Below are 26010 nucleotides of genomic sequence, written 5' to 3' on the forward strand. Positions count from 1 at the left end.
TAGCTCAGGGTGTGATCCTTGTAGCTCATAGTGCTATCCTTATTGTTCAGAGAGTCATCCTTGTAGCTGAGAGTGTCATCCTTGTAGCTCCAAGTGCCATCCTGTAGCTCAGAGAGTCATACTTGGAGCTCAGAGTACCATCCTCAGAGCTGAGTGTGTCATCCTTGGAGCTGAGAGAGTCACCTTGTAGCTCAGTGTCATCCTTGTCAGTCAGAGTGTCATCCTTGTAGGTGTGAGTGCCAACGTTGTAGCTCAGAGTGACATCTTTACCAGTCAGAGTGCTCTCCATGTGGGTGAGAGTGTCATCCTTGTAACTCAGAGTGTGAGCCTTGGAGCACAGAGTGTCATCCGTGTCGGTCAGAGTGCAATCCTTGTAGCTCAGAGTGCCATCCTTGTAGCTCAGAGTGTCATTCTTGGACCTCAAAGTGTGATCCTTGTAGCTCAGAATGTTATCCTTGTATCTCAGAATGTCATCCTTGGAGCTGAGAGTGTCATCCTTATAACTCAGTGTATGATCCTTGTAGCTTAGAGTGTCATCCTTGTCGGTCGGAGTGTCATCCTTGTAGTTGAGAGTTTCATCCTTGGAGCTCCGTGTGTCATCCATGGAGCTGAGACTGTCATCCTTGGAGCTGAGAGTATCATCCTTGTAACTCAGAGTGTAATCGTTGTAGGTCAGAGTGTCATCCTTGTAGATCAGAGTGTCATCCATCTGGCTCAGAATGTCCTCCTGGGAGCTGAGAGTGTCATCCTTGTAGCTGTGAGTTTCAACGTTGTAGCTCAGAGTGACATCTTTATCAGTCAGAGTTGTAGCTCAGAACGTTATCCTTGTATCTCAGAATGTCATCCTTGGAGCTGAGAGTGTCATCCTTGTAGATCAGAGTGCCATCCTTGTCGGTCAGAATGCCATCCTTGTAGAGCAGGGTGTGATCCTTGTAGCTCATAGTGCCATCCTTATTGTTCAGAGACTAATTCTTATAGCTCCGAGTGCCAACCCGTAGCTCAGAGAGTCATACTTGCAGCTCAGAGTATCATCCTCGGAGCTGAGTGTGTCATCCTTGTAGCTGAGAGTGTGATCCTTGGAGCTGAGAGCGTCATCCTTGTAACTCAGTGTCATCCTTGTCAGTCAGAGTGTCATCCTTGTAACTCAGAGTGTCATCCTTGGAGCTGAGAGTGTCATCCTTGTAACTCCGTGTGCCATAATTGTAGTTGAGAGTGTCATCCTTATGGTTGAGAGTTTCATCCATGTAGCTCAGAGTGTCATAATTGTATCTCAAAGTGTTATCCTTGGAGCTGAGAGTGTCATTCTTGGACGTGAGGGTGTCATCCTTGGAGGTGAGAGTATCATCCTTGTAACTCAGAGTGTAATCGTTGTAGATCAGAGTGTCTTCCTTGTAGTTGAGAGTGTCATCAATCTGGCTCAGAATGTCAACCTGGGAGCTGAGAGTGTCATCCTTGTAAATCAGAGTATGATCCTTGGAGTTGAGAGTGTCATCCTTGTATGTGAGAGTGTCATCCTTGTAACTCAGAGTGTGATCCTTGTACCACAGAGTGTCATCCTTGTCGGTGGGAGTGCCATTTTGTAGCTCAGAGTGACATCCTTATAGCTCAGAGTGCCATCCTTGTAGCTCAGAGTGTCATTCTTGGACCTTAGAGTGTGATCCTTGTAGGTCAGAATGTCATCTTTGTATCTCAGAATGTCATCCTTGGAGCTGAGAGTGTCATCCTTGTAGCTGTGAGTGTCAACGTTGTAGCTCAGAGTGACATCTTTATCAGTCAGAGTGCTCTCCATGTGGGTGAGAGTGTCATCCTTGGAGCTGAGAGTGTCATCCTTTTCGGTGAGAGTGTCATCCTTGTAACTCAGAGTGTGATCCTTGTAGCACAGAGTGTCATCCTTGTCGGTCAGAGTGACATTCTTATAGCTCAGAGTGACATCCTTGTTGCTCAGAGTGTCATTCTTAGACCTCAAAGTGTGATCCTTATAGCTCAGAATGTTATCCTTGTATCTCAGAATGTCATCCTTGGAGCTGAGAGTGTCATCCTTGGAGCTGAGAGTATCATCCTTGTAACTCAGAGTGTAATCGTTGCAGATCAGAGTGTCATCCTTGGAGCTGAGAGTGTCATCGTTGTAACTCAGAGTGTAATCGTTGCAGATCAGAGTGTCATCCATCTGGCTCAGAATGTCATCCTGGGAGCTGAGAGTGTCATCCTTGTAGCTCTGAGTGTCATCCTTGTAACTCAGAGTGTCATCATTGTAGCTCTGAGTGTCATCCTTGTAGCTGTGAGTGTCAACGTTGTAGCTCAGAGTGACATCTTTATCAGTCAGAGTGCTCTCCATGTGGGTGAGAGTGTCATTCTTGTAACTCAGAGTGCCATCCTTATAGCTCAGAGTGTTATACTTGTATCTCAGAATGTCATCCTTGAAGCTGAGAGTGTCATCCTTGTAGTTGAGAGTGTCATCCTTGTAGCTCCGTGTGTCATCCATGGAGCTGAGACTGTCATCCTTGGAGGTGAGAGTATCATCCTTGTAACTCAGAGTGTAATCGTTGTAGATAAGAGTGTCATCCTTGGAGCTGAGAGTGTCATCGTTGTAACTCAGAGTTTCATCCTTGTAGCTGAGAGTGTCATCCTTGGAGGTGAGAGTATCATCCTTGTAACTCAGAGTGTAATCGTTGTAGATCAGAGTGTCACCCTTATAGTTGAGAGTGTCATCCATCTGGCTCAGAATGTCATCCTGGGAGTTGAGAATGTCATCCTTGTAACTCAGAGTGTCATCCTTGGAGCTGAGAGTATCATCCTTGTAGCTCCGAGTGTCATCCTTGTAGTTGAGAATGTCATCCATCTCGCTCAGAATATCACCCTTGGGCTGAGAGTGTCATCCTTGGAGCTGAGAGTGTCATCCTTGTAGCTCCGAGTGTCATCCTTGTAGTTGAGAATGTCATCCATCTCGCTCAGAATGTCACCCTTGGAGCTGAGAGTGTCATCCTTGTTGGTCAGAATGCCATCCTTGTAGCTCAGGGTGTGATCCTTGTAGCTCATAGTGCTATCCTTATTGTTCAGAGAGTCATTCTTGTAGCTCAGAGTGTCATCCTTGTAGCTGAGAGTGTCATCCTTGTAGCTCCAAGTGCCATCCTGTAGCTCAGAGAGTCATACTTGGAGCTCAGAGTACCATCCTCAGAGCTGAGTGTGTCATCGTTGTAGCTCAGAGTGTCATCCTTGGAGCTGAGAGAGTCACCTTGTAGCTCAGTGTCATCCTTGTCAGTCAGAGTGTCATCCTTGTAGGTGTGAGTGCCAACGTTGTAGCTCAGAGTGACATCTTTACCAGTCAGAGTGCTCTCCATGTGGGTGAGAGTGTCATCCTTGTAACTCAGAGTGTGAGCCTTGGAGCACAGAGTGTCATCCGTGTCGGTCAGAGTGCCATCCTTGTAGCTCAGAGTGCCATCCTTGTAGCTCAGAGTGTCATTCTTGGACCTCAAAGTGTGATCCTTGTAGCTCAGAATGTTATCCTTGTATCTCAGAATGTCATCCTTGTAGGTGAGAGTGTCATCCTTGTAACTCAGTGTGTGATCCTTGTAGCTTAGAGTGTCATCCTTGTCGGTCGGAGTGTCATCCTTGTAGTTGAGAGTTTCATCCTTGGAGCTCCGTGTGTCATCCATGGAGCTGAGACTGTCATCCTTGGAGCTGAGAGTATCATCCTTGTAACTCAGAGTGTAATCGTTGTAGGTCAGAGTGTCATCCTTGTAGATCAGAGTGTCATCCATCTGGCTCAGAATGTCCTCCTGGGAGCTGAGAGTGTCATCCTTGTAGCTGTGAGTTTCAACGTTGTAGCTCAGAGTGACATCTTTATCAGTCAGAGTTGTAGCTCAGAACGTTATCCTTGTATCTCAGAATGTCATCCTTGGAGCTGAGAGTGTCATCCTTGTAGATCAGAGTGTCATCCTTGTCGGTCAGAATGCCATCCTTGTAGAGCAGGGTGTGATCCGTGTAGCTCATAGTGCCATCCTTATTGTTCAGAGAGTAATTCTTGTAGCTCAGAGTGTCATCCTTGTAGCTGTGTGTGTCATCCTTGTAGCTCCGAGTGCCAACCCGTAGCTCAGAGAGTCATCCTTGTAGCTCAGAGTGTCATCCTTGGAGCTGAGAGAGTCATCCTTGTAACTCAGTGTCATCCTTGTCGGTCAGAGTGTCATCCTTGGAGCTGAGAGTGTCATCCTTGTAGTTGAGGGTTTCATCCTTGTAGCTCAGAGTGTCATAATTGTATCTCAGAGTGTTGTCCTTGGAGCTGAGAGTGTCATCCTTGTAGGTTAGAGTGTCATCCTTGTAACTCAGAGTATGATCCTTGGAGCTGAGAGTGTCATCCTTGGAGCTGAGAGTGTCGTCCTTGTAGGTGAGAGTGCCATCCTTGTAACTCAGAGTGTGATCCTTGTAGCACAGAATATAATACTTGTCGATCGGAGTGCCATTCTTGGAGCTCAGAGTTACATCCTTATAGCTCAGAGTGCCATCTTTGTAGCTCAGAGTGTCATTCTTGGACCTTAGAGAGTGATTCTTGTAGCTCAGAATGTTATCCTTGTATCTCAGAATGTCATCCTTGGAGCTGAGAGTGTCATCCTTGTAGGTGAGAGTGTCATCCTTGTAACTCAGTGTGTAATCCTTGTAGCTTAGCTTGTCATCCTTGTCGGTCAGAGTGTCATCCTTGTAGTTGAGAGTGTCATCCGTGTCGGTCAGAATGTTATCCTTGTAACTCAGAGTGTCATCCTTGTAGCTCAGAGTGCCATCCATGGAGCTGAGACTGTCATTCTTGGAGCTGAAAGTATCATCCTTGTAACTCAGAATGTCATCCTTGTAGATCAGAGTGTCATCCTTGGAGCTGAGAGTGTCATCCTTGTAGCTGTGAGTGTCAACGTTGTAGCTCAGAGTGACATCTTTATCAGTCAGAGTGCTCTCCATGTGGGTGAGAGTGTCATCCTTGTAGCTCAGAGTGCCATTCTTGTAGCTCAAAGTGTCATTCTTGGACCTCAATGTGTGATCCTTGTATCTCAGAATGTCATCCTTGTAGATCAGAGTGTCATCCTTGCAGTTGAGAGTGTCATCCATCTGGCTCAGAACGTCATCCTTGTAGCTGTGAGTGTCAACGTTGTAGCTCAGAGTCACATCTTTATCGGTCAGAGTGCTCTCCATGTGGGTGAGGTTGTCATTCTTGTAACTCAGAGTGTGATCCTTGTAGCTCAGAATGTTATCCTTGTATCTCAGAATGTCATCCTTAAGCTGAGAGTGTCATCCTTGTAGGTGAGAGCGTCATCCTTGTAAATCAGTGTGTGATCCGTCCAGCTTAGCTTGTCATCCTTGTCGGTCAGAGTGTCATCCTTGTAGCTGAGAGTGTCATCCGTGTCGGTCAGAATGTTATCCTTGAAGGTGAGAGTGTCATCTTTGTAGCTCAGAGTGTCATCCATGGAGCTGAGACTGTCATCCTTGGAGCTGAGAGTATCATCCTTGTAACTCAGAGTGTAATCGTTGTAGATCAGAGTGTCATCCTTGTAGATCAGAGTGTCATCCTTGGAGCTGAGAGTGTCATCGTTGTAGCTCCGTGTGTCATCCTTTTAGTTGAGAGTGTCATCCTTGTAGTTGAGGGTGTCATCCTTGTAACTCAGAGTGAAATCATTGTATCTCAGAGCGTCATCCTTGTAGCTGTGAGTGTCAACGTTGTAGCTCAGAGTGACATCTTTATCAGTCAGAGTGCTCTCCATGTGGGTGAGAGTGTCATCCTTGTAACTCAGAGAGTCATCATTGTAGCTCATAGTGCCATCCTTATTGTTCAGAGAGTAATTCTTGTAGCTCAGAGTGTCATCCTTGTAGCTGTGTGTGTCATCCTTGTAGCTCCGAGTGCCAACCCGTAGCTCAGAGAGTCATCCTTGTAGCTCAGAGTGTCATCCTTGGAGCTAAGAGAGTCATCCTTGTAGCTCAGTGTCATCCTTGTCGGTCAGAGTGTCATCCTTGTAGCTGTGAGTGTCAACGTTTTAGATCAGAGTGACATCTATATCAGTCAGAGTTGTAGCTCAGAATGTTATCCTTGTATCCTTGGAGCTTAGAGTGTCATCCTTGTAGGTGAGAGTGTCATCCTTGTAACTCAGCGTGTCATCCTTGGAGCTGAGAGTGTCGTCCTTTTAGTTGACGGTGTCATCCTTGTAGCTCCGTGTGTCATAATTGTAGTTGAGAGTGTCATCCTTATGGTTGAGAGTTTCATCCTTGCAGCTCAGAGTGTCATAATTGTATCTCAGAGTGTCGTCCTTGGAGCTGAGAGTGTCATCCTTGTAACTCAGAGTATGATCCTTGGAGCTGAGAGTTTCATCCTTGTAGTTGAGAGTGTCATCCTTGTAACTCTGTGCGTCATCCATGGAGCTGAGACTGTCATCCTTGGAGCTGAGAGTATCATCCTTGTAACTCAGAGTGTAATTGTTGTAGGTCAGAGTGTCATCATTGTAGATCAGAGTGTCATCCTTGTAGTTGAGAGTATCATCAATCTGGCTCAGAATGTCATCCTTGGAGCTGAGAGTGTCATCATTGTAGCTCAGTGTCATCCTTGTCGGTCAGAGTGTCATCCTTGTAGCTGAGAGTGTCATCCGTGTCGGTCAGAATGTTATCCTTGTAACTCAGAGTGTAATCCTTGTAGATCAGAGTGTCATCCTTGTAGTTGAGAGTGTCATTGTTGGAGCTGAGAGTGTCATCATCTGGCTCAGAATGTCATCCTGGGAGCTGAGACTGTCATCCTTGTAACTCAGAGTGTCATCCTTGGAGCTGAGAGTGTCATCATTGTAGCTCAGAGCTTCATCCTTGTCGGTCAGAGTGCCATCATTGTAGATCAGAGTGTCATCCTTGGAGTTGAGAGTGTCATCGTTCTAACTCAGAGTGTAATCGTTGTAGATCAGAGTGTCATCCTTGGAGTTGAGAGTGTCATCAATCTTGCTCAGAATGTCACCCTTGGAGCTCAGAGTGTCATCCTTGTAACTCAGAGTTTCATCCTTGGAGCTGAGAGTGTCATCCTTGGAGGTGAGGGTGTCATCCTTGTAACTCAGAGTGTGATCCTTGTAGCACAGAGTGTCATCCTTGTAGCTCAGAGGGTCACCTTTGTAGCTGAGAGTGTCATCCTTATAGCTGAGAGTGTCATCATTGTAGTTCAGAGTGTTATTGTTGTCGGTCAGAGTGTCATCTTTGTAGCTCCAAGTGTCATCCTTGTAGTTGAGAGTGTCATCCTTGAACCTCAGATTGTCATCCGTGGAGCTGAGAGTGTTATCTTTGTAGCTCAGAGTGTCATCCTTGTCAGACAGAGTGTCATCCTTGTAGATTAGAGTGTCATCCTTGTAGCTCAGAATGCCATCCTAGTAGCTCAGAATGTCTTCCTTGTAGCTCATAGTGCCATCCTGTAGCTCAGAGAGTCATACTTGTAGCTCAGAGTATCATCCTCGGAGCTGAGTGTATCATCCTTGTAGCTCAGAGTGTCATCCTTGTAGCTCTGAATGTCATCCTTGTCGGTCAGAGTGTCATCCTTCTGGCTGAAAGTGTCAACGTTGTAGTTCAGAGTGGCATCTTTGTCAGTCAGAGTGCTCTGCATATGTGTGAGAGTGTCAACCTTGTAGGTGAGAGTGTCAACCTTGTAGGTGAGAGTGTCATCCTTGTAGCTCAGTGTGTGATCATTGTCGCACAGAGTGTCCTTGTAGTTGAGGGTGTCATCCTTGGAGCTGAGAGTGTCATCCTTGTAGCTCAGAATGCCATCCTTGTAGCTCAGAGTGTGATCCTTGTAGCTCATAGTGCCATCCTTTATGCTCAGAGATTCATTCTTGTAGCTCAGAGTGTCATCCTTCTAGCTCAGAGTGTGATCCTTGTAGCTCATAGTGCCATCCTTATTGTTCAGAGAGTCATTCTTGTAGCTCCGAGTATCATCCTTGGAGCTGAGAATGTCATCCTTGTTGCTCAGAGAGTCATTTTTGTCGCTCAGAGTGTCATCCTTATAGCTGAGAGTGTCATCCTTGTAGCTCATAGTGCCATCCTGTAGCTCAGAGAGTCATCCTTGTAGCTCAGAGTATCATCCTCAGAGCTGATTGTGTCATCTTTGTAGATCAGAATGTCATCCTTGTAGTTGAGAGTGTCATCCTTGTATCTCAGAGTGTCACCTTTGTAGCTGAGAGTGTCATCCTTGTAGCTCAGAGGGTCACCTTTGTAGCTGAGAGTGTCATTCTTGTCGGTCAGAGTGTCATCCTTATAGCTGAGAGTGTCATCATTGTAGTTCAGAGTGTCATTGTTGTCGGTCAGAGTGTCATCCTTGTACTTGAGCGTGTCATCCTTGGAGCTGGGAGTGTCATCCTTGTAGCTCCGAGTGTCATCCTTGTAGTTGAGAGTGTTATCCATCTCGCTCAGAATGTCATCCTTGGAGCTGAGAGTGTCATGCTTGTCAGTCAGAGTGTCATCCTTGTCAGTCAGAGTGTCATCTTTGTAGATCAGAGTGTCATCCTTGTATCTCAGAATGCCATCCTTGTAGCTCAGAGTGTGATCCTTGTAGCTCATAGTGCCATTCTTATTGTTCAGAGAGTCATTCTTGGAGCTCAGAGTGTCATCGTTGTAGCTGAGAGTGTGATCCTTAGAGCTGAGAATGTCATCCAAGTAGCTCAGAGAGTCATCATTGTAGCTCAGAGTGTCATCCTTAGAGCTGAGAATGTCATCCTTGTAGCTCAGAATGCCATCCTTGTAGCTCAGAGTGTGATCCTTGTAGCTCATAGTGCCATCCTTATTGTTCAGAGAGTCATTCTTGTAGCTCAGAGTATCATTCTTGGAGCTGAGAGAGTCATCCTTGTAGATCAGAGTGTCATCCTTGTAGCTGAGAATGTCATCCTTGTTGCTCAGAGAGTCATTCTTGTCGCTCAGAGTGTCATCCTTATAGCTGAGAGTGTCATCCTCAGAGTGTCATCCTCAGAGCTGATTCTGTCATCTTTGTAGATTAGAATGTCATCCTTGGAGCTGAGAGTGTCATCCTTGTAGCTCTGAGCGTCAGCCTTATACGAGAGCGTGGCATTCATCTAGCTCAGAATGTCACCCTTTGAACTGAGAGTGTCATCCTTGTAACTCAGAGTTTCATCCTTGTAGCTGTGAGTGTCAACGTTGTAGCTCAGAGTGACATCTTTATCAGTCAGAGTGCTCTCCATGTGGGTGAGAGTGTCATCCTTGTAACTCAGAGAGTCATCATTGTAGCTCAGAGTGTCATCCTTGGAGCTAAGAGAGTCATCCTTGTAGCTCAGTGTCATCCTTTTCGGTCAGAGTGTCATCCTTGTAGCTGTGAGTGTCAACGTTTTAGGTCAGAGTGACATCTTTATCAGTCAGAGTTGTAGCTCAGAATGTTATCCTTGTATCTCAGAATGTCATCCTTGGAGCTGAGAGTGTCATCCTTGTAGGTGAGAGTGTCATCCTTGTAAGTCAGTGTATGATCCTTGTAGCTTAGAGTGTCGTCCTTGTGGGTCAGAGTGTCATCCTTGTATCTCAGCGTGTCATCCTTGGAGCTGAGAGTGTCATCCTTGTAGCTCCGTGTGTCATAATTGTAGTTGAGAGTGTCATCCTTATGGTTGAGAGTTTCATCCTTGCAGCTCAGAGTGTCATAATTGTATCTCAGAGTGTCGTCCTTGGAGCTGAGAGTGTCATCCTTGTAACTCAGATTGTGATCCTTGTAGCTTAGAGTGTCATCCTTGTAATTCAGAGTATGATCCTTGGAGCTGCGAGTTTCATCCTTGTAGTTGAGAGTGTCATCCTTGTAGCTCTGTGCGTCATCCATGGAGCTGAGACTGTCATCCTTGGAGCTGAGAGTATCATCCTTGTAACTCAGAGTGTAATTGTTGTAGGTCAGAGTGTCATCATTGTAGATCAGAGTGTCATCCTTGTAGTTGAGAGTGTCATCAATCTGGCTCAGAATGTCATCCTTGGAGCTGAGAGTGTCATCCTTGTAGTTGAGGGTGTCATCCTTGTAACTCAGAGTGTAATCCTTGTAGATCAGAGTGTCATCCTTGTAGTTGAGAGTGTCATCGTTGGAGCTGAGAGTGTCATCATCTGGCTCAGAATGTCATCCTGGGAGCTGAGACTGTCATCCTTGTAACTCAGAGTGTCATCCTTGGAGTTGAGAGTGTCATCATTGTAGCTCAGAGCTTCATCCTTGTCGGTCAGAGTGCCATCGTTGTAGCTCAGAGTGTCATTCTTGGACCTCAGAGTGTGAACCTTGTAGCTCAGAATGTTATCCTTGTATCTCAGAGTGTCATCCTTGTAGTTGAGAGTGTCATCCTTATGGTTGAGGGTTTCATCCTTGTAGCTCAGAGTGTCACAATTGTATCTCAGAGTGTCGTCTTTGGAGCTGAGAGTGTCATCCATGGAGGTGAGAGTATCATCCTTGTAACTCAGAGTGTAATCGTTGTAGATCAGAGTGTCATCCTTGTAGTTGAGAGTGTCATCAATCTGGCTCAGAATGTCATCCTGGGAGCTGAGAGTGTCATACTTGTAACTCAGAGTATGATACTTGGAGCTGAGAGTGTCATCCTTGGAGCTGAGAGTGTCATCCTTGTAGTTGAGAGTGTCATCCTTGTAGCTCCGTGTGTCATCCATGGAGCTGAGACTGTCATCTTTGGAGCTGAGAGTATCATCCTTGTAACTCAGAGAGTCATTTTTGTCGCTCAGAGTGTCATCCTTATAGCTGAGAGTTTCATCCTTGTAGCTCATAGTGCCATCCTGTAGCTCAGAGAGTCATCCTTGTAGCTCAGAGTATCATCCTCAGAGCTGATTGTGTCATCTTTGTAGATCAGAATGTCATCCTTGTAGTTGAGAGTGTCATCCTTGTAGCTCAGTGTGTGATCATTGTCGCACAGAGTGTCCTTGTAGTTGAGGGTGTCATCCTTGGAGCTGAGAGTGTCATTCTTGTAGCTCAGAGTGTCATCCTTCTAGCTCAAGTGTGATCCTTGTAGCTCATAGTGCCATCCTTATTGTTCAGAGAGTCATTCTTGTAGCTCCGAGTATCATCCTTGGAGCTGAGAATGTCATCCTTGTTGCTCAGAGAGTCATTTTTGTCGCTCAGTGTGTCATCCTTATAGCTGAGAGTGTCATCCTTGTAGCTCATAGTGCCATCCTGTAGCTCAGAGAGCCATCCTTGTAGCTCAGAGTATCATCCTCAGAGCTGATTGTGTCATCTTTGTAGATCAGAATGTCATCCTTGTAGTTGAGAGTGTCATCCTTGTATCTCAGAGTGTCACCTTTGTAGCTGAGAGTGTCATCCTTGTAGCTCAGAGGGTCACCTTTGTAGCTGAGAGTGTCATTCTTGTCGGTCAGAGTGTCATCCTTATAGCTGAGAGTGTCATCATTGTAGTTCAGAGTGTCATTGTTGTCGGTCAGAGTGTCATCCTTGTACTTGAGCGTGTCATCCTTGTAGCTCCGAGTGTCATCCTTGTAGTTGAGAGTGTTATCCATCTCGCTCAGAATGTCATCCTTGGAGCTGAGAGTGTCATCCTTGTCGGTCAGAGTGTCATCCTTGTAGCTCAGAGTGTGATCCTTGTAGCTCATAGTGCCATCCTTATTGTTCAGAGAGTCATTCTTGTAGCTCAGATTGTCATCCTTGTAGCTGGGAGTGTCATCCTTAGAGCTGAGAATGTCATCCGAGTAGCTCAGAGTGTCATCATTGTAGCTCAGTGTCATCCTTAGAGCTGAGAATTTCATCCTAGTAGCTCAGAATGCCATCCTTATTGTTCAGAGAGTCATTCTTGTAGCTCAGAGTATCATTCTTGGAGCTGAGAATGTCATCCTTGTTGATCAGAGAGTCATTCTTGTCGCTCAGAGTGTCATCCTTGGAGCTGAGAGTGTCATCCTTGTAACTCAGAGTTTCATCCTTGGAGCTGAGAGTGTCATCCTTGTAGTTGAGCGTGTCATCCATCTAGCTCAGAATGTCCCCCACTGGAGCTGAGAGTGTCATCCTTGTAACTCAGAGTGTGATCCTTGTAGCACAGAGTGTCATCCTTGTAGCTCAGAGGGTCACCTTTGTAGCTGAGAGTGTCATCCTTGTTGGTCAGAGTGTCATCCTTAAAGCTGAGAGTGTCATCCTTTTTGGTCAGAGTGTCATTGTTGTCGGTCAGAGTTTCATCCTTGTAGTTGAGATTGTCATCCTTGGAGTTGAGAGTGTCATCCTTGTAGCTCCAAATGTGAACCTTGTAGCTCATAGTGCCATGCTCAGAGAGTCATTCTTGTATCTCAGAGAGTCATCCTTGGTGCTGAGAGATTCATTCATCTCGCTCAAAATGTCATCCTGGGAGCTGAGTGTCATCCTTGTATCTCAGAGTGTGATCGTTGTAGTTCAGAGTGTCATCCTTGGAGCTGAGAGTGTCATCCTTGTAACTCAGAGTTTCATCCTTGGAGCTGAGAGTGTCCTCCTTGTAGCACAGACTGTCATTCTTGTCGGTCAGAGTGTCATCCTTGGAGCTGAGAGTGTCATCATTGTAGTTCAGAGTGTCATTGTTGTCGTTCAGAGTGTCATCCTTGTACTTGAGAGTGTCATCCTTGGAGCTGAGAGTGTCATCCTTGTAGCTCCGAGTGTCATCTTTGTAGTTGAGAGTGTCATCCATCTAGCTCAGAATGTCACCCTTGGAGCTGAGAGTGTCATGCTTGTCAGTCAGAGTGTCATCCTTGTCGGTCAGAGTGTCATCTTTGTAGATCAGAGTGTCATCCTTGTATCTCAGAATGCCATCCTTGTAGCTCAGAGTGTGATGCTTGTAGCTCATAGTGCCATTCTTATTGTTCAGAGAGTCATTCTTGGAGCTCAGAGTGTCATTGTTGTAGCTGAGAGTGTCATCCTTCGAGCTGAAAATGTCATCCGAGTAGCTCAGAGTGTCATCATTGTAGCTCAGAGTGTCATCCTTAGAGCTGAGAATGTCATCCTGGGAGGCCAGAGAGTCATAATTGTAGCTCAGAGTGTCATCCTTAGAGCTGAGAATGTCATCCTTGTAGCTCAGAATGCCATCCTTGTAGCTCAGAGTGTGATCCTTGTAGCTCATAGTGCCATCCTTATTGTTCAGAGAGTCATTCTTGTAGCTCAGAGTATCATTCTTGGAGCTGAGAGAGTCATCCTTGTAGATCAGAGTGTCATCCTTGTAGCTGAGAATGTCATCCTTGTTGCTCAGAGAGTCATTCTTGTCGCTCAGAGAGTCATCCTTATAGGTGAGTGTCATCCTTGTAGCTCATAGTGCCATCCTGTAGCTCAGAGAGTCATCCTTGTAGCTCAGAGTATCATCCTCAGAGCTGATTGTGTCATCATTTTAGATCAGACTGTCATCCTTGTAGCTGAGACTGTCATTCTTGTCGGTCAGAGTGTCATCCTTGGAGCTGAGACTGTCATCATTGTAGTTCAGAGTGTCATTGTTGTCGGTCAGAGTGTCATCCTTGTACTTGATAGTGTCATCCTTGGAGCTGGGAGTGTCATCCTTGTAGCTCCGAGTGTCATCCTTGTAGCTCCGAGTGTCATCTTTGTAGTTGAGAGTGTCATCCATCTAGCTCAGAATGTCACCCTTGGAGCTGAGAGTGTCATGCTTGTCAGTCAGAGTGTCATCCTTGTCGGTCAGAGTGTCATCTTTGTAGATCAGAGTGTCATCCTTGTATCTCAGAATGCCATCCTTGTAGCTCAGAGTGTGATCCTTGTAGCTCATAGTGCCATTCTTATTGTTCAGAGAGTCATTCTTGGAGCTCAGAGTGTCATCGTTGTAGCTGAGAATGTCATCCTTGTAGCTCAGAATGCCATCCTTGTAGCTCAGAGTGTGATCCTTGTAGCTCATAGTGCCATCCTTATTGTTCAGAGAGTCATTCTTGTAGCTCAGAGTATCATTCTTGGAGCTGAGAGAGTCATCCTTGTAGATCAGAGTGTCATCCTTGTAGCTGAGAATGTCATCCTTGTTGCTCAGAGAGTCATTCTTGTTGCTCAGAGAGTCATCCTTATAGGTGAGTGTCATCCTTGTACCTCATAGTGCCATCCTGTAGCTCAGAGAGTCATCCTTGTAGCTCAGAGTACCATCCTCAGAGCTGATTGTGTCATCATTTTAGATCAGACTGTCATCCTTGTAGCTGAGACTGTCATTCTTGTCGGTCAGAGTGTCATCCTTGGAGCTGAGAGTGTCATCATTGTAGTTCAGAGTGTCATTGTTGTCGGTCAGAGTGTCATCCTTGTACTTGATAGTGTCATCCTTGGAGCTGGGAGTGTCATCCTTGTAGCTCCGAGTGTCATCCTTGTAGTAGAGGGTGTCATCCATCTAGCTCAGAATGTCACCCTTGGAGCTGAGAGTGTCATCCTTGTCGGTCAGAGTGTCATCTTTGTAGATCAGAGTGTCATCCTTGTCGCTCAGAATGCCATCCTTGTAGCTCATAGTGCCATCCTTATTGTTCAGAGAGTCATTCTTGTAGCTCAGAGTGTCATCGTTGTAGCTGAGAGTGTCATCCTTAGAACTGAGAATGTCATCCGAGTAGCTCAGAGTGTCATCCTAGTAGCTCAGAGTGTCATCCTTAGAGCTGAGAATGTCATCCTAGTAGCTCAGAATGCCATCATTGTAACTCAGAGTGTGATCCTTGTAGCTCATAGTGTCATCCTTATTGTTCAGAGAGTCATTCTTGTAGCTCAGAGTATCATTCTTGGTGCTGAGAATGTCATCCTTGTTGTTCAGAGAGTCATTCTTGTCGCTCAGAGTGTCATCCTTATAGCTGAGAGTGTCATCCTTGTAGCTCATAGTGCCATCCTGTAGCTCAGAGAGTCATCCTTGTAGCTCAGAGTATCATCCTCAGAGCTGATTCTGTCATCTTTGTAGATTAGAATGTCATCCTTGTAGTTGATAGTATCATCCTTGTATCTCAGAGTGTCATCCTTGGAGCTGAGAGTGTCATCCTTGTAGCTCTGAGTGTCAGCCTTATACGAGAGCGTGGCATCCATCTAGCTCAGAATGTCACCCTTGGAGCTGAGAGTGTCATCCTTGTAACTCAGAGTTTCATCCTTGTAGCTGTGAGTGTCAACGTTGTAGCTCAGAGTGACATCTTTATCAGTCAGAGTGCTCTCCATGTGGGTGAGAGTGTCATCCTTGTAACTCAGAGAGTCATCATTGTAGCTCAGAGTGTCATCCTTGGAGCTGAGAGAGTCATCCTTGTAGCTCAGTGTCATCCTTTTCGGTCAGAGTGTCATCCTTGTAGCTGTGAGTGTCAACGTTTTAGGTCAGAGTGACATCTTTATCAGTCAGAGTTGTAGCTCAGAATGTTATCCTTGTATCTCAGAATGTCATCCTTGGAGCTGAGAGTGTCATCCTTGTAGGTGAGAGTGTCATCCTTGTAAGTCAGTGTATGATCCTTGTAGCTTAGAGTGTCGTCCTTGTGGGTCAGAGTGTCATCCTTGTATCTCAGCGTGTCATCCTTGGAGCTGAGAGTGTCATCCTTGTAGCTCCGTGTGTCATGATTGTAGTTGAGAGTGTCATCCTTATGGTTGAGAGTTTCATCCTTGCAGCTCAGAGTGTCATAATTGTATCTCAGAGTGTCGTCCTTGGAGCTGAGAGTGTCATCCTTGTAACTCAGATTGTGATCCTTGTAGCTTAGAGTGTCATCCTTGTAATTCAGAGTATGATCCTTGGAGCTGCGAGTTTCATCCTTGTAGTTGAGAGTATCATCCTTGTAACTCAGAGTGTAATCGTTGTAGATCAGAGTGTCATCCTTGGAGTTGAGAGTGTCATCGTTCTAACTCAGAGTGTCACCCTTGGAGCTCAGAGTGTCATCCTTGTAACTCAGAGTTTCATCCTTGGAGCTGAGAGTGTCATCCTTGGAGGTGAGGGTGTCATCCTTGTAACTCAGAGTGTGATCCTTGTAGCACAGAGTGTCATCCTTGTAGCTCAGAGGGTCACCTTTGTAGCTGAGAGTGTCATCCTTATAGCTGAGAGTGTCATCATTGTAGTTCAGAGTGTCATTGTTGTCGGTCAGAGTGTCATCTTTGTAGCTCCAAGTGACATCCTTGTAGTTGAGAGTGTCATCCTTGAACCTCAGATTGTCATCCGTGGAGCTGAGAGTGTTATCTTTGTAGCTCAGAGTGTCATCCTTGTCAGTCAGAGTGTCATCCTTGTAGATTAGAGTGTCATCCTTGTAGCTCAGAATGCCATCCTAGTAGCTCAGAGTGTGATCCTTGTAGCTCATAGTGCCATCCTTTATACTCAGAGAGTCATTCTTGTAGCTCAGAGTGTCATCCTTCTCGCTCAGAGTGTCTTCCTTGTAGCTCATAGTGCCATCCTGTAGCTCAGAGAGTCATACTTGTAGCTCAGAGTATCATCCTCGGAGCTGAGTGTATCATCCTTGTAGCTCAGAGTGTCATCCTTGTAGCTCTGAATGTCATCCTTGTCGGTCAGAGTGTCATCCTTCTGGCTGAAAGTGTCAACGTTGTAGTTCAGAGTGGCATCTTTGTCAGTCAGAGTGCTCTGCATATGTGTGAGAGTGTCAACCTTGTAGGTGAGAGTGTCAACCTTGTAGGTGAGAGTGTCATCCTTGTAGCTCAGTGTGTGATCATTGTCGCACAGAGTGTCCTTGTAGTTGAGGGTGTCATCCTTGGAGCTGAGAGTGTCATCCTTGTAGCTCATAGTGCCATCCTTTATGCTCAGAGATTCATTCTTGTAGCTCAGAGTGTCATCCTTCTAGCTCAGAGTGTGATCCTTGTAGCTCATAGTGCCATCCTTATTGTTCAGAGAGTCATTCTTGTAGCTCCGAGTATCATCCTTGGAGCTGAGAATGTCATCCTTGTTGCTCAGAGAGTCATTTTTGTCGCTCAGAGTGTCATCCTTATAGCTGAGAGTGTCATCCTTGTAGCTCATAGTGCCATCCTGTAGCTCAGAGAGTCATCCTTGTAGCTCAGAGTATCATCCTCAGAGCTGATTGTGTCATCTTTGTAGATCAGAATGTCATCCTTGTAGTTGAGAGTGTCATCCTTGTATCTCAGAGTGTCACCTTTGTAGCTGAGAGTGTCATCCTTGTAGCTCAGAGGGTCACCTTTGTAGCTGAGAGTGTCATTCTTGTCGGTCAGAGTGTCATCCTTATAGCTGAGAGTGTCATCATTGTAGTTCAGAGTGTCATTGTTGTCGGTCAGAGTGTCATCCTTGTACTTGAGCGTGTCATCCTTGGAGCTGGGAGTGTCATCCTTGTAGCTCCGAGTGTCATCCTTGTAGTTGAGAGTGTTATCCATCTCGCTCAGAATGTCATCCTTGGAGCTGAGAGTGTCATGCTTGTCAGTCAGAGTGTCATCCTTGTCGGTCAGAGTGTCATCCTTGTCGGTCAGAGTGTCATCCTTGTCGGTCAGAGTGTCATCCTTGTCGGTCAGAGTGTCATCCTTGTCGGTCAGAGTGTCATCTTTGTAGATCAGAGTGTCATCCTTGTATCTCAGAATGCCATCCTTGTAGCTCAGAGTGTGATCCTTGTAGCTCATAGTGCCATTCTTATTGTTCAGAGAGTCATTCTTGGAGCTCAGAGTGTCATCGTTGTAGCTGAGAGTGTGATCCTTAGAGCTGAGAATGTCATCCAAGTAGCTCAGAGTGTCATCATTGTAGCTCAGAGTGTCATCCTTAGAGCTGAGAATGTCATCCTTGTAGCTCAGAATGCCATCCTTGTAGCTCAGAGTGTGATCCTTGTAGCTCATAGTGCCATCCTTATTGTTCAGAGAGTCATTCTTGTAGCTCAGAGTATCATTCTTGGAGCTGAGAGAGTCATCCTTGTAGATCAGAGTGTCATCCTTGTAGCTGAGAATGTCATCCTTGTTGCTCAGAGAGTCATTCTTGTCGCTCAGAGTGTCATCCTTATAGCTGAGAGTGTCATCCTCAGAGTGTCATCCTCAGAGCTGATTCTGTCATCTTTGTAGATTAGAATGTCATCCTTGGAGCTGAGAGTGTCATCCTTGTAGCTCTGAGCGTCAGCCTTATACGAGAGCGTGGCATTCATCTAGCTCAGAATGTCACCCTTTGAACTGAGAGTGTCATCCTTGTAACTCAGAGTTTCATCCTTATAGCTGTGAGTGTCAACGTTGTAGCTCAGAGTGACATCTTTATCAGTCAGAGTGCTCTCCATGTGGGTGAGAGTGTCATCCTTGTAACTCAGAGAGTCATCATTGTAGCTCAGAGTGTCATCCTTGGAGCTAAGAGAGTCATCCTTGTAGCTCAGTGTCATCCTTTTCGGTCAGAGTGTCATCCTTGTAGCTGTGAGTGTCAACGTTTTAGGTCAGAGTGACATCTTTATCAGTCAGAGTTGTAGCTCAGAATGTTATCCTTGTATCTCAGAATGTCATCCTTGGAGCTGAGAGTGTCATCCTTGTAGGTGAGAGTGTCATCCTTGTAAGTCAGTGTATGATCCTTGTAGCTTAGAGTGTCGTCCTTGTGGGTCAGAGTGTCATCCTTGTATCTCAGCGTGTCATCCTTGGAGCTGAGAGTGTCATCCTTGTAGCTCCGTGTGTCATAATTGTAGTTGAGAGTGTCATCCTTATGGTTGAGAGTTTCATCCTTGCAGCTCAGAGTGTCATAATTGTATCTCAGAGTGTCGTCCTTGGAGCTGAGAGTGTCATCCTTGTAACTCAGATTGTGATCCTTGTAGCTTAGAGTGTCGTCCTTGTGGGTCAGAGTGTCATCCTTGTATCTCAGCGTGTCATCCTTGGAGCTGAGAGTGTCATCCTTGTAGCTCCGTGTGTCATAATTGTAGTTGAGAGTGTCATCCTTATGGTTGAGAGTTTCATCCTTGCAGCTCAGAGTGTCATAATTGTATCTCAGAGTGTGATCCTTGTAGCTTAGAGTGTCATCCTTGTAATTCAGAGTATGATCCTTGGAGCTGCGAGTTTCATCCTTGTAGTTGAGAGTGTCATCCTTGTAGCTCTGTGCGTCATCCATGGAGCTGAGACTGTCATCCTTGGAGCTGAGAGTATCATCCTTGTAACTCAGAGTGTAATTGTTGTAGGTCAGAGTGTCATCATTGTAGATCAGAGTGTCATCCTTGTAGTTGAGAGTGTCATCAATCTGGCTCAGAATGTCATCCTTGGAGCTGAGAGTGTCATCATTGTAGCTCAGTGTCATCCTTGTCGGTCAGAGTGTCATCCTTGTAGTTGAGGGTGTCATCCTTGTACCTCAGAGTGTAATCCTTGTAGATCAGAGTGTCATCCTTGTAGTTGAGAGTGTCATCGTTGGAGCTGAGAGTGTCATCATCTGGCTCAGAATGTCATCCTGGGAGCTGAGACTGTCATCCTTGTAACTCAGAGTGTCATCCTTGGAGTTGAGAGTGTCATCATTGTAGCTCAGAGCTTCATCCTTGTCGGTCAGAGTGCCATCATTGTAGCTCAGAGTGTCATTCTTGGACCTCAGAGTGTGAACCTTGTAGCTCAGAATGTTATCCTTGTATCTCAGAGTGTCATCCTTGTAGTTGAGAGTGTCATCCTTATGGTTGAGGGTTTCATCCTTGTAGCTCAGAGTGTCACAATTGTATCTCAGAGTGTCGTCTTTGGAGCTGAGAGTGTCATCCATGGAGGTGAGAGTATCATCCTTGTAACTCAGAGTGTAATCGTTGTAGATCAGAGTGTCATCCTTGTAGTTGAGAGTGTCATCAATCTGGCTCAGAATGTCATCCTGGGAGCTGAGAGTGTCATCCTTGTAACTCAGAGTATGATACTTGGAGCTGAGAGTGTCATCCTTGGAGCTGAGAGTGTCATCCTTATAGTTGAGAGTGTCATCCTTGTAGCTCCGTGTGTCATCCATGGAGCTGAGACTGTCATCTTTGGAGCTGAGAGTATCATCCTTGTAACTCAGAGTGTAATCGTTGTAGATCAGAGTGTCATCCTTGGAGTTGAGAGTGTCATCGTTCTAACTCAGAGTGTCACCCTTGGAGCTCAGAGTGTCATCCTTGTAACTCAGAGTTTCATCCTTGGAGCTGAGAGTGTCATCCTTGGAGGTGAGGGTGTCATCCTTGTAACTCAGAGTGTGATCCTTGTAGCACAGAGTGTCATCCTTGTAGCTCAGAGGGTCACCTTTGTAGCTGAGAGTGTCATCCTTATAGCTGAGAGTGTCATCATTGTAGTTCAGAGTGTCATTGTTGTCGGTCAGAGTGTCATCTTTGTAGCTCCAAGTGTCATCCTTGTAGTTGAGAGTGTCATCCTTGAACCTCAGTTTGTCATCCGTGGAGCTGAGAGTGTTATCTTTGTAGCTCAGAGTGTCATCCTTGTCAGTCAGAGTGTCATCCTTGTAGATTAGAGTGTCATCCTTGTAGCTCAGAATGCCATCCTAGTAGCTCAGAGTGTGATCCTTGTAGCTCATAGTGCCATCCTTTATACTCAGAGAGTCATTCTTGTAGCTCAGAGTGTCATCCTTCTCGCTCAGAGTGTCTTCCTTGTAGCTCATAGTGCCATCCTGTAGCTCAGAGAGTCATACTTGTAGCTCAGAGTATCATCCTCGGAGCTGAGTGTATCATCCTTGTAGCTCAGAGTGTCATCCTTGTAGCTCTGAATGTCATCCTTGTCGGTCAGAGTGTCATCCTTCTGGCTGAAAGTGTCAACGTTGTAGTTCAGAGTGGCATCTTTGTCAGTCAGAGTGCTCTGCATATGTGTGAGAGTGTCAACCTTGTAGGTGAGAGTGTCAACCTTGTAGGTGAGAGTGTCATCCTTGTAGCTCAGTGTGTGATCATTGTCGCACAGAGTGTCCTTGTAGTTGAGGGTGTCATCCTTGGAGCTGAGAGTGTCATCCTTGTAGCTCAGAATGCCATCCTTGTAGCTCAGAGTGTGATCCTTGTAGCTCATAGTGCCATCCTTTATGCTCAGAGATTCATTCTTGTAGCTCAGAGTGTCATCCTTCTAGCTCAGAGTGTGATCCTTGTAGCTCATAGTGCCATCCTTATTGTTCAGAGAGTCATTCTTGTAGCTCCGAGTATCATCCTTGGAGCTGAGAATGTCATCCTTGTTGCTCAGAGAGTCATTTTTGTCGCTCAGAGTGTCATCCTTATAGCTGAGAGTGTCATCCTTGTAGCTCATAGTGCCATCCTGTAGCTCAGAGAGTCATCCTTGTAGCTCAGAGTATCATCCTCAGAGCTGATTGTGTCATCTTTGTAGATCAGAATGTCATCCTTGTAGTTGAGAGTGTCATCCTTGTATCTCAGAGTGTCACCTTTGTAGCTGAGAGTGTCATCCTTGTAGCTCAGAGGGTCACCTTTGTAGCTGAGAGTGTCATTCTTGTCGGTCAGAGTGTCATCCTTATAGCTGAGAGTGTCATCATTGTAGTTCAGAGTGTCATTGTTGTCGGTCAGAGTGTCATCCTTGTACTTGAGCGTGTCATCCTTGGAGCTGGGAGTGTCATCCTTGTAGCTCCGAGTGTCATCCTTGTAGTTGAGAGTGTTATCCATCTCGCTCAGAATGTCATCCTTGTAGCTGAGAGTGTCATGCTTGTCAGTCAGAGTGTCATCCTTGTCGGTCAGAGTGTCATCCTTGTCGGTCAGAGTGTCATCTTTGTAGATCAGAGTGTCATCCTTGTATCTCAGAATGCCATCCTTGTAGCTCAGAGTGTGATCCTTGTAGCTCATAGTGCCATTCTTATTGTTCAGAGAGTCATTCTTGGAGCTCAGAGTGTCATCGTTGTAGCTGAGAGTGTGATCCTTAGAGCTGAGAATGTCATCCAAGTAGCTCAGAGTGTCATCATTGTAGCTCAGAGTGTCATCCTTAGAGCTGAGAATGTCATCCTTGTAGCTCAGAATGCCATCCTTGTAGCTCAGAGTGTGATCCTTGTAGCTCATAGTGCCATCCTTATTGTTCAGAGAGTCATTCTTGTAGCTCAGAGTATCATTCTTGGAGCTGAGAGAGTCATCCTTGTAGATCAGAGTGTCATCCTTGTAGCTGAGAATGTCATCCTTGTTGCTCAGAGAGTCATTCTTGTCGCTCAGAGTGTCATCCTTATAGCTGAGAGTGTCATCCTCAGAGTGTCATCCTCAGAGCTGATTCTGTCATCTTTGTAGATTAGAATGTCATCCTTGGAGCTGAGAGTGTCATCCTTGTAGCTCTGAGCGTCAGCCTTATACGAGAGCGTGGCATTCATCTAGCTCAGAATGTCACCCTTTGAACTGAGAGTGTCATCCTTGTAACTCAGAGTTTCATCCTTATAGCTGTGAGTGTCAACGTTGTAGCTCAGAGTGACATCTTTATCAGTCAGAGTGCTCTCCATGTGGGTGAGAGTGTCATCCTTGTAACTCAGAGAGTCATCATTGTAGCTCAGAGTGTCATCCTTGGAGCTAAGAGAGTCATCCTTGTAGCTCAGTGTCATCCTTTTCGGTCAGAGTGTCATCCTTGTAGCTGTGAGTGTCAACGTTTTAGGTCAGAGTGACATCTTTATCAGTCAGAGTTGTAGCTCAGAATGTTATCCTTGTATCTCAGAATGTCATCCTTGGAGCTGAGAGTGTCATCCTTGTAGGTGAGAGTGTCATCCTTGTAAGTCAGTGTATGATCCTTGTAGCTTAGAGTGTCGTCCTTGTGGGTCAGCGTGTCATCCTTGGAGCTGAGAGTGTCATCCTTGTAACTCCGTGTGTCATAATTGTAGTTGAGAGTGTCATCCTTATGGTTGAGAGTTTCATCCTTGCAGCTCAGAGTGTCATAATTGTATCTCAGAGTGTCGTCCTTGGAGCTGAGAGTGTCATCCTTGTAACTCAGATTGTGATCCTTGTAGCTTAGAGTGTCATCCTTGTAATTCAGAGTATGATCCTTGGAGCTGCGAGTTTCATCCTTGTAGTTGAGAGTGTCATCCTTGTAGCTCTGTGCGTCATCCATGGAGCTGAGACTGTCATCCTTGGAGCTGAGAGTATCATCCTTGTAACTCAGAGTGTAATTGTTGTAGGTCAGAGTGTCATCATTGTAGATCAGAGTGTCATCCTTGTAGTTGAGAGTGTCATCAATCTGGCTCAGAATGTCATCCTTGGAGCTGAGAGTGTCATCCTTGTAGTTGAGGGTGTCATCCTTGTAACTCAGAGTGTAATCCTTGTAGATCAGAGTGTCATCCTTGTAGTTGAGAGTGTCATCGTTGGAGCTGAGAGTGTCATCATCTGGCTCAGAATGTCATCCTGGGAGCTGAGACTGTCATCCTTGTAACTCAGAGTGTCATCCTTGGAGTTGAGAGTGTCATCATTGTAGCTCAGAGCTTCATCCTTGTCGGTCAGAGTGCCATCATTGTAGCTCAGAGTGTCATTCTTGGACCTCAGAGTGTGAACCTTGTAGCTCAGAATGTTATCCTTGTATCTCAGAGTGTCATCCTTGTAGTTGAGAGTGTCATCCTTATGGTTGAGGGTTTCATCCTTGTAGCTCAGAGTGTCACAATTGTATCTCAGAGTGTCGTCTTTGGAGCTGAGAGTGTCATCCATGGAGGTGAGAGTATCATCCTTGTAACTCAGAGTGTAATCGTTGTAGATCAGAGTGTCATCCTTGTAGTTGAGAGTGTCATCAATCTGGCTCAGAATGTCATCCTGGGAGCTGAGAGTGTCATCCTTGTAACTCAGAGTATGATACTTGGAGCTGAGAGTGTCATCCTTGGAGCTGAGAGTGTCATCTTTGTAGTTGAGAGTGTCATCCTTGTAGCTCCGTGTGTCATCCATGGAGCTGAGACTGTCATCTTTGGAGCTGAGAGTATCATCCTTGTAACTCAGAGTGTAATCGTTGTAGATCAGAGTGTCATCCTTGGAGTTGAGAGTGTCATCGTTCTAACTCAGAGTGTAATCGTTGTAGATCAGAGTGTCATCCTTGTAGTTGAGAGTGTCATCAATCTTGCTCAGAATGTCACCCTTGGAGCTCAGAGTGTCATCCTTGTAACTCAGAGTTTCATCCTTGGAGCTGAGAGTGTCATCCTTGGAGGTGAGGGTGTCATCCTTGTAACTCAGAGTGTGATCCTTGTAGCACAGAGTGTCATCCTTGTAGCTCAGAGGGTCACCTTTGTAGCTGAGAGTGTCATCCTTATAGCTGAGAGTGTCATCATTGTAGTTCAGAGTGTCATTGTTGTCGGTCAGAGTGTCATCTTTGTAGCTCCAAGTGTCATCCTTGTAGTTGAGAGTGTCATCCTTGAACCTCAGATTGTCATCCGTGGAGCTGAGAGTGTTATCTTTGTAGCTCAGAGTGTCATCCTTGTCAGTCAGAGTGTCATCCTTGTAGATTAGAGTGTCATCCTTGTAGCTCAGAATGCCATCCTAGTAGCTCAGAGTGTGATCCTTGTAGCTCATAGTGCCATCCTTTATACTCAGAGAGTCATTCTTGTAGCTCAGAGTGTCATCCTTCTCGCTCAGAGTGTCTTCCTTGTAGCTCATAGTGCCATCCTGTAGCTCAGAGAGTCATACTTGTAGCTCAGAGTATCATCCGCGGAGCTGAGTGTATCATCCTTGTAGATCAGAGTGTCATCCTTGTAGCTCAGAATGCAATTCTTGTAGTTGATAGTATCATCCTTGTAGCTCAGAGTGTCATCCTTGTAGCTCTGAATGTCATCCTTGTCGGTCAGAGTGTCATCCTTCTGGCTGAAAGTGTCAACGTTGTAGTTCAGAGTGGCATCTTTGTCAGTCAGAGTGCTCTGCATATGTGTGAGAGTGTCAACCTTGTAGGTGAGAGTGTCAACCTTGTAGGTGAGAGTGTCATCCTTGTAGCTCAGTGTGTGATCATTGTCGCACAGAGTGTCCTTGTAGTTGAGGGTGTCATCCTTGGAGCTGAGAGTGTCATCCTTGTAGCTCAGAATGCCATCCTTGTAGCTCAGAGTGTGATCCTTGTAGCTCATAGTGCCATCCTTTATGCTCAGAGATTCATTCTTGTAGCTCAGAGTGTCATCCTTCTAGCTCAGAGTGTGATCCTTGTAGCTCATAGTGCCATCCTTATTGTTCAGAGAGTCATTCTTGTAGCTCCGAGTATCATCCTTGGAGCTGAGAATGTCATCCTTGTTGCTCAGAGAGTCATTTTTGTCGCTCAGAGTGTCATCCTTATAGCTGAGAGTGTCATCCTTGTAGCTCATAGTGCCATCCTGTAGCTCAGAGAGTCATCCTTGTAGCTCAGAGTATCATCCTCAGAGCTGATTGTGTCATCTTTGTAGATCAGAATGTCATCCTTGTAGTTGAGAGTGTCATCCTTGTATCTCAGAGTGTCACCTTTGTAGCTGAGAGTGTCATCCTTGTAGCTCAGAGGGTCACCTTTGTAGCTGAGAGTGTCATTCTTGTCGGTCAGAGTGTCATCCTTATAGCTGAGAGTGTCATCATTGTAGTTCAGAGTGTCATTGTTGTCGGTCAGAGTGCCATCCTTGTACTTGAGCGTGTCATCCTTGGAGCTGGGAGTGTCATCCTTGTAGCTCCGAGTGTCATCCTTGTAGTTGAGAGTGTTATCCATCTCGCTCAGAATGTCATCCTTGGAGCTGAGAGTGTCATGCTTGTCAGTCAGAGTGTCATCCTTGTCAATCAGAGTGTCATCTTTGTCGCTCAGAGTGTCATCCTTATAGCTGAGAGTGTCATCCTTGTAGCTCATAGTGCCATCCTGTAGCTCAGAGAGTCATCCTTGTAGCTCAGAGTATCATCCTCAGAGCTGATTGTGTCATCTTTGTAGATCAGAATGTCATCCTTGTAGTTGAGAGTGTCATCCTTGTATCTCAGAGTGTCACCTTTGTAGCTGAGAGTGTCATCCTTGTAGCTCAGAGGGTCACCTTTGTAGCTGAGAGTGTCATTCTTGTCGGTCAGAGTGTCATCCTTATAGCTGAGAGTGTCATCATTGTAGTTCAGAGTGTCATTGTTGTCGGTCAGAGTGTCATCCTTGTACTTGAGCGTGTTATCCTTGGAGCTGGGAGTGTCATCCTTGTAGCTCCGAGTGTCATCCTTGTAGTTGAGAGTGTTATCCATCTCGCTCAGAATGTCATCCTTGGAGCTGAGAGTGTCATGCTTGTCAGTCAGAGTGTCATCCTTGTCGGTCAGAGTGTCATCCTTGTCGGTCAGAGTGTC

This window comes from Chiloscyllium plagiosum, unplaced genomic scaffold, assembly GCF_037043375.1.
Source record: "Chiloscyllium plagiosum isolate Xiang-an unplaced genomic scaffold, Cpla_swu_hap1 HiC_scaffold_7, whole genome shotgun sequence".
Lineage (NCBI taxonomy): Eukaryota > Metazoa > Chordata > Chondrichthyes > Orectolobiformes > Hemiscylliidae > Chiloscyllium > Chiloscyllium plagiosum.